We start from the raw sequence: 8,133 nt of genomic DNA, 5'->3' as shown, positions 1-8,133 counted from the left end.
TATGCCAACAACAATAATAACAAAAAAATGTTCCTAAGATTGACAATGATCCTGTCACAAAATGTAATGCCTACATTTATTTTTAAATGTTTTTAATTTATTTAAATATTTATGTATGTATGTAATCTCTATGCTCAAAATGGGGCTTGAACTCATGCCCCCTGAGATCTGGAGTCCCATGCTCCACAGACTGAGCCAGCCAGGCACCCCTATAATGACTAATTTTAGTCCTGATCTTTTTGATTCCTCAGTCAGTCATTAGCAGTCCTGACTGCTCGTTACTTTCAGTTCTCTTTTCCTTGTCCTCCCTAAACCATATTCTTTCTTTTCTTTTTTTTTTTTTTAAAGATTTTATTTATTTATTTGACAGAGAGAGACACAGCGAGAGAGGGAACACGAGCAGGGGTAGTGGGAGAGGAGAAGCAGGCTTCCTACGGAGCAGGGAGGCCGATGTGGGGCTCGATCCAGGACCCTGGGATCATGCCCTGAGCTGAAGGCAGACGCTTAAGGACTGAGCCACCCAGGCGCCCCGTTTGTTTTCTTCCTACATATTTGATACTTCCCTCTATTTCACCTTTGAGATCTCATCATCCTTAATCCAGCCATTAAATGCTATCTTGGTTTACTTTTAATTGCCTTCTCTTCTCACACTATGCTCTTTCTCTAGCCCTCACTGCACCCATTTCCATGGTTTCTAAATTAATATCTCACAATTTCTATCTCCTAAGCTCCAGGCACCTATGGAACAGGCCATGTGAATTTCTCTATTAATAGTTCTGCAAAGTCAGTACACCTTAGGATAAGCATGATCCTACCCACACAAACCGGACAATCTTAACAGTATTCACTATCTTGGTGAATGGCAACATCCCGTCCAATTCCTTAAAACCTAACCTGCGGTCAAGCATCCTTGACCCCTCCCATTCCATCACCTCCCACATCAAAGGAATGAACTAAGCTCAGGCAACTCATGCATTGTTTCTAAATTCCATTCATTTCTCTCCAGCTATACTGCCTCTCTTTTAATCGAATTTGTCTTCATCTTTCACCTGGATTACTGCAATAACTGGCCTCCCAAAATTTATTCTAGTCCCTGCCCAATTTGTTCTCCATGGTAAGGTAACTTTTTCAAAATGTAAATCTGATCTTAACACACCTGCAATCCTTCTTCCCCTACACAGCCCCATTATAATCTACTTTTTTTTCCTGTTGTATTAAAATAATGACTGAAATCCTGAATATGGCAAACAGGGCCCTATTATTTGTGTGGTCTGGTTCTTGCCAACTTCTCTAGCTTTTTTCCGTCCACTTCCACCCTCCTCTCTTTTCACCACTCTCTTCTTTCCGGGCTTCCTTTCTCCACAGGGATCTTAAATGTACTGGTTCTGCCATACAGAATTCTCTTGTTGCTCCTCACCTTCACCTGGTTAACCCTTACTCAATCGTCTGATCTCATGGATCTTTACTTTTCCAGATTAGGTCAAGTTTTTCTGTTATGTACTTTTCCAGAGCTGAGTTGGTTTTTTTTTTTAATTTTCTTTAAACTTATCACATTTTAAATTATATATTCATTAATTTGATCAGTTGCATAATAACAGCTTCCCCTCCAAAGTATAAGCTCCAGGAACAATGTTTTAGCTCATCTTTATCTCCAAAAAAAGATAAATTGCACCTACAGATAATATTTCTTACAAATAAGCTATGGCTCTGGAAAACAGATCTCATCATAACTCTTTTTAAAATTATAGCAATTTTCATATTGTTTCATATGTCCTGATTGGTAACTGTTTTTAATATACAAGTATATTTGTAAGTTTTTATAAAACATGGATCACAAATGCACAAAAAGCTTCATTACACTAGGTATCACTATCAAAGCACTGGAACACTTGGTTCCAGATTGTTATTTTCCTGTTTTATTTTTTTAAAAGATAGCCTGTTGCCCTTTGATCTTGCTCTGACACCTGCACCAACCTACTTCTCTCTTCTTAAGGGGTCCCTGTAGGATCCCAGGTCATGTGGATAAAATTAAAATGGAGATCATGTGATTGAAAGTATTCTTTACAACTTCTCCCAAAACACACAGACACATATTCACACAAACACTTGGATCTGATTTTCAAAGTGTCCAATTTGGCTTTTAAATTTTATATCTCCACTGAATGGGTTTCTCACACCAATAACAAAACAGAAAGTGCCTAAATGTAATGTTTCAAAATTAATAGTTTGTGACACTTCATAATAATTTCCCTTTCACTGACATTCTAATATTTCCCTACTTCTTCAGTACATTTCCATTAAACCATTTTTTAATTCCTTTTTTTTTTTTTTTCCCAGCTGGCTTTTCTGAAAGTTTGTCTCATCCATCAGTATGAAGTGATCTGATGAATGTTACAATTGCTTAATGTTTCCCCCACAAAATGTAAACAAATGGGGATGGAAAGTAGGAGATTCATGAAGGATCTAGCTAAGAATCTTGTAATAATTTTCCATCTGTTTCTCGGTAATATGTTTACTGTTTTCAGTGAAGGCAAAAAAAAGTGGTCTTAGACATAAGTCAACAAATCCCTTGCAAAGAAAGGAGAATTAGATAGAATTTGAGAATATTAATTTATAGAATTGACAGAACTACTACAACCAATACCAATGAACAAAAACAGAGTAATATTTATGGTAAAATATGAACTTTAATCTTTAACTCTGTAGAAGAATCAAAGAAAGTTACTTTTTAAAATATCAAGTGACTTGAAACAACTTTATGAATTTCAAACACATTGGATAAAATTTTTCCAATTATATCTCTACTTCCAGGATTAGAGGCATCATAATTCTATATACTTTCTGGTGACACTGGTTTCTGAAGCATCATTTAATATTGACACACTTCGGCAATAATTTAGTAACTCAATAGTCTCTGAAGATAGGAAAAGAGATAGTTAAAATTAATTTTGTATCCTTCTCACACTTCCTCCTAGCTTCCCAAATCAATTTAACATCTTCTGGGGCAGTTTCCAAAAAGAACTCTTAATTAAACAATCCCCAGATCAAATACAATCCCTTTTGCTTATTCTCTATCAGCCCATTGTCTCTGGTATAGCTCAGCCAAATGAGAAATTCAGGGCTAATTTGAAATACCTCTTGTTTTCTTACAGCTTGAAGAAAAGATAAAGGTCAGAAGCAGGCTTAAGGAGATGGACAGAAGTCATGAGTGAGAAATAAACAAAGGAAGTTCCTCAGCAGTAGAACTATTTAAAACATATGCCAATAAAATGTTCAAAGGATTCCTACAGGGCTCCAAAGATAAACACAGGCAATACTTTTTTCTTGCAAAACTCTACTTACCTGAAGCAGTGAACTCAAATATCCAGCATGGTTCTGTGGAAAAATACAAAAGATAAACATATACTATTTTATTCATTTACTAGAAATTAAAACCTTTAGGGCATGTGACCTGGAAGGGTTACCTCTCAGCTCAACCTGCTGTTAGCTATGTGACTTGGGGTGAGTCCTTTCACATCTCCTTGCCCCATTTGCCTCATCTGTAAAGGGAAATAATGACAAATACCTCAGGGAAGTCTTAAATGAATAATAGATGCAAAATTCTTATAATCAGGCCAGTCACACAGTAAATGTTCACTAAATCCCAGCTATTATTTCCAGTTTTATTATTATCTTCACTATTCTAGTGAGGTGGCACATTAAAGCGGCTGGCCATTAAAACTCTAACTTGTAAGAAACAAGCAACAATAAGTCTGTGGAAAGTGATGAGACTCACTTCAAAGCACATTGAAAAAAATAGAGAGCACTTATAGTCCCTCCTTACTCCTCGCACAATGAGAGTTCAGATTTCAAATGAAGGGCTATTTTTCAATATGTTTACTGCTGGCTACCCTAGAGTTCAGGAGTTTGAGGGAAAACAATAAACAGAAATATGAGAAAAAATGTAGGAGACGTTAAAAGCAAATTCAGAAAGCCCAGAAACAATGAAAAGAGATGGGGGAGCGGGGGTTATTAAAGAAATAATGAAGGAAAATGTTCTAGAGTTGAGAAACAATGGACTCATCTTGGGTCCCCCAGCACTGTTACTGGCTTCTCATTGACTACATTAGATGCTAGGAAGCAACAGAGTAATATCTTCAAAGTTCTCCAAATCCTAAAATTTCAAAAATTGATTTTGTCTTTTCTGTATGAAAATCCTGAATGCACATTTGTTTTTTTATAAGTTTTGTCTTGTATTCGCTGGTCTTACTAGTTAAATCTGTACTACTATAACAAAATGATCCCTGGGGCACCTGGGCGGCTCAGTCAGTTAAGTGTCTGCCTTCCACTCAAGTCATGATCCTGGAGTCCTGGGATTGAGCCCTGTGTCTTTGAGCTCCATGCTCAGCAAGAAGTCTGCTTCTCCCTCTGCCCCTCCCCCCACTCATGCCCTCTCTTCTCTCTCTCTCTCTCTCTCTCAAATAAATAAACAAAATCTTTAAAAAAATGATCCTGAAATAAAAGCTTCAACGTAAGACAGAAAACCTTGAACAGTCTGGAGGCTTGCAATTCAGGACTGGTAGGATTTCTACACCCATTGTGGTTTCTCGAGATCTTCCAACATATTCATAATGCAGTGGGGAAGGAGTGAAAACCAAGTTTAGTATATATCTATTCCTTTTAAGGACATGACTTAAAATAGCCACATATTATTTTGGCTCACCTTTCTTCAGGTATAAATTTGTCATAGGGCCAAATCTGGATGCAAGTGAGTCTTGCTGGCCCTTGCTGAGTGACTATGCACCCAGCTAAAACTTGGAAATGTAATTTCAAAAAAAGAAGAGATAAATTAATCCTCGTGGAAAAGTAGCTGTCTCTCTCACTGGTCTTCACCAAGAACCATATAATACTTTCTAGACTTCTGCAACATTTTGGGACATTTTCTTTTTTCTTTTTTTTTTTTTTTTGCCGTATAACTCACTAGATAGACATAGATATCAAAGATGATATTTGACTAATATGCTTTATTTACTGAAACCAAATCAATCAAATAAAAGTCTACTGTGCAGTGGATAAATAGAAGGTATTACATAAGATTATTTATAAAAAAACAGAATAATTCCCAGTACAAATGTGGGTAATACTATTAAATAATTTATTTAAAAGCTCTTGAAAGTTTTTATATAATTATTTCAAGTTATGTGGCATTTTTCCTTTATTAATTCATTTTAATAATTACTATTATTTTAATTTTAATTATTTATTTAATTACTTTAATTAAATTATTTAATTTAATAATTACTATTAGCATGTATATGGAAGAACACCTTTTTTTTAAATCAGCTATGTCTTAAAAATTTTTTTCTAAAGATTTTATTTATTTATTTGAGAGAGAGAAAAAGAGAGCACAAGCAGGGAGAGGGGCAGAGGGAGAAGGAGAAGCAAACTCCCCACTGAACAGGGAACCCCCCCGCCGACAACATGGGACTGAATCCCAGGACCCTGAGATCATGACCTGAACTTTAACCAACTCAGTTACCCAGGCGCTCCACGTCTTAATAATTTTTAAGGAAGAAGAAAAGGGTACAAATAAACTAATGAAAAGATTTCCAATTTTTGAGAAAAATAGACCTAAACTATGTGAAAACAGAATATCAAGGAGTAAAAGGATCCATAAAATATCTTTTGGATGTACTCATTTACTAAGGAAAAATAGAGAAAAATGTAAAAAAGTTGCTATAATTAACTACAAAAAGACTGAATTACCAAAAATATGTTGATATTAATTTGAAAGTAGAGAGTTATCTACTAACATGGAATGATAGAAATAACATCAGTGTTTTGCTTGAATTACTCAAATAATCTCTCCAATCGTATATTTTGCCTTTAAAAAATTCTTTTGGATCAACAACTGGATTCAATAACAATAGATAGTACTGTATTTTATTATTTCCTGAAGATAGAAGATTTTTAAGCTATTATGAGACTATTGCCATGATGCTTATTAATTTTAATTTAAATTTCTTCTTTAAATCTGCATTATGCTCTGACACACTGCCATACAGCTAAGTCTAAATCATTCATTCATCCATTCAACAATATTTATTTTGGGGCTACTATATGCCAGACATTGTTCTAGGCATGTGGGATACAAAAATCAACAACAAAAAAAGACACAGAAAAATCCTTGCCTCAGAGAGCTCACATCTTGCAGGGGAAGACAAATAATGAATAGAGATGGGGAATAATTAAATTATGTGGTATTTTAAAAGATGACAATGTGCTATAGGAAAACACAGAAGGTGACACAGAAGATCAGGAGGGCTGGGACTGGGAGGAATTGGCAATATTAGATAGGATGACCAGATAGCCCTCAGGGGAAATGCTGTGAAGCATGGAAATATCTGGAGAAAGAGAGCTTTTAACACAGAAAGAGCCAATATACAGGACTTAAGCTGGGAGACAGCCTGGTTTGTTCCAGGAAGCAACGAACTCCCAGAAGGAAATAAAGTGGCAGACATGGAAAGGCCTGAGGGGAAATGATCTGGGTGGAAGACCCTGAGTCTGGAAAGAGTTGGAAAGAGTCTGAGAAAAAGCCAAAGGCCTGAGCGCAGAGGCCTTGTAGGCCACAGGGAGGATGCTGAATTTTATTCTATGTGTGGTGAGAAGCTATGGCAGATTTGTAAACAGCAGAATGACCTTATGTGCTTTAATTTTACAGGACGGTTATGACTGCTGAGTGCAAAACAGAATGTAGGGGCAAAAATGGAGGTAGGAGGCTCCTGAGGGGTCCAGAGCTAGATAAAATGTTGGTTTAGATCAGCAGTAGAGGACATGGTCAGTAGAGGTCGGTTGAGGGTTAAATTTTTATTTATTTTATTTATTTATTTTTAAGATTTTATTTATTTTTGAGAGAAAGAGAGCATGAGCTGGGGCGGGGGGAGTTTCAGAGGGAGATTCAAGCAGGTTCCCCGCTGAGCAGGGAGACTGACTCAAGGCTCCATCCCAGGACCCTGGGATCATGACCTGAGCCAAAGGCAGACAACTTAACAGACTGAGCCACCCAGGCTCCCCGAGGGTTACATTTTTAAAACAGAATGAATAATATTTGATAATGAATTGAATGTCAGATATGAAAAATGAAGGATGGCTCCTAGGTTATTTCCTAAGCAACTAGGCAAATTGAGGTAATAATTACCAGGCAGGTTCTTATTTGTTTTCTGAAAGAAATCACCGCATAATTCTTTCCAAGTTTCACATGTGCATTAAAAATATAATGGAAATAAAGGTTTTGGCACATCATATCAGACATGAAACTACCGCTTAAATCAAGATATATATGTTTTTATTTAATATTTCTTTTCTGTGTTATATATAAATGCTAATTAAAAATTTAATGAATATTACCTATGAATCTACCAATGCAGAGGACAGAAAAATCTGGAGATTAGTTTTGAATAATCTAACATCACTGTACTTTCTGCCTAATGAGAGTGAAAATGAGGTAACCAACACTACACACCTGCTATTAAACTGAAGAAAAGGTCATTTTATAAGCATTAAACTCCTGTGGTCTGCCAAATGTTCCTAGTCACTCACCTATTGGGAGGGTAATTACCATTCTAAGATTGCTAAAGCAATAGAATATGCCTTTATTTTCCTTCAGGCTGAAAATTTTTTTTTTTAAAGATTTTATTTATTTGATAGAGAGAGACACGGCAAGAGAGGGAACACGAGCAGGGGGAGTGGGAGAGGGAGAAGCAGGCTTCCCACTGAGCAGGGAGCCCGATGCGGGGCTCGATCCCAGGACCCTGGGATCATGACCTGAGCCGAAGGCAGACGCTTAACTGACTGAGCCACCCAGGCGCCCCCAGGCTGAAAATTTTTAAATGTTTTTAAAAGTTCACTTTCCAGGCTCCTTATTTGATTTATGGGAATGAAGGTGACATTACTGTATCACCTCAATCAAACCTGACAATAGTTTTCTTAATCTAATAAAAAGGCCCCCCATAATAATAACAAGTTTATTTTGCTGTGAGGCATTTTTAATTGCATAGTGTGTGACTATAATTGAACTGTACCCATTTTTGGTTGACATTTTAATTATCCCATTAGCCAGAAAATAAATGTTATGAAACTTCAAAAAATAATTTT

General features: G+C 36.3%; 1 long non-coding RNA gene across 1 annotated transcript; it reads right to left on the bottom strand.

The window, feature by feature from the left end:
* Window positions 1-267: 267 nt before the first annotated feature.
* LOC145718170 (uncharacterized) lies at window positions 268-7,870 on the bottom strand. Its single transcript, XR_014141622.1, has 3 exons — window positions 3,465-7,870; window positions 3,343-3,375; window positions 268-2,914 (listed from the first exon to the last, which is right to left on the bottom strand). It is a non-coding gene; the product is annotated as an uncharacterized LOC145718170 (long non-coding RNA).
* Window positions 7,871-8,133: the final 263 nt, after the last annotated feature.

This window comes from Leptonychotes weddellii, unplaced genomic scaffold (genome assembly GCF_054177405.1).
Source record: "Leptonychotes weddellii isolate Sample4059 unplaced genomic scaffold, ASM5417740v2 HiC_scaffold_116, whole genome shotgun sequence".
NCBI lineage: Eukaryota > Metazoa > Chordata > Mammalia > Carnivora > Phocidae > Leptonychotes > Leptonychotes weddellii.
This window is presented reverse-complemented; position numbering and strand designations above follow the sequence as displayed.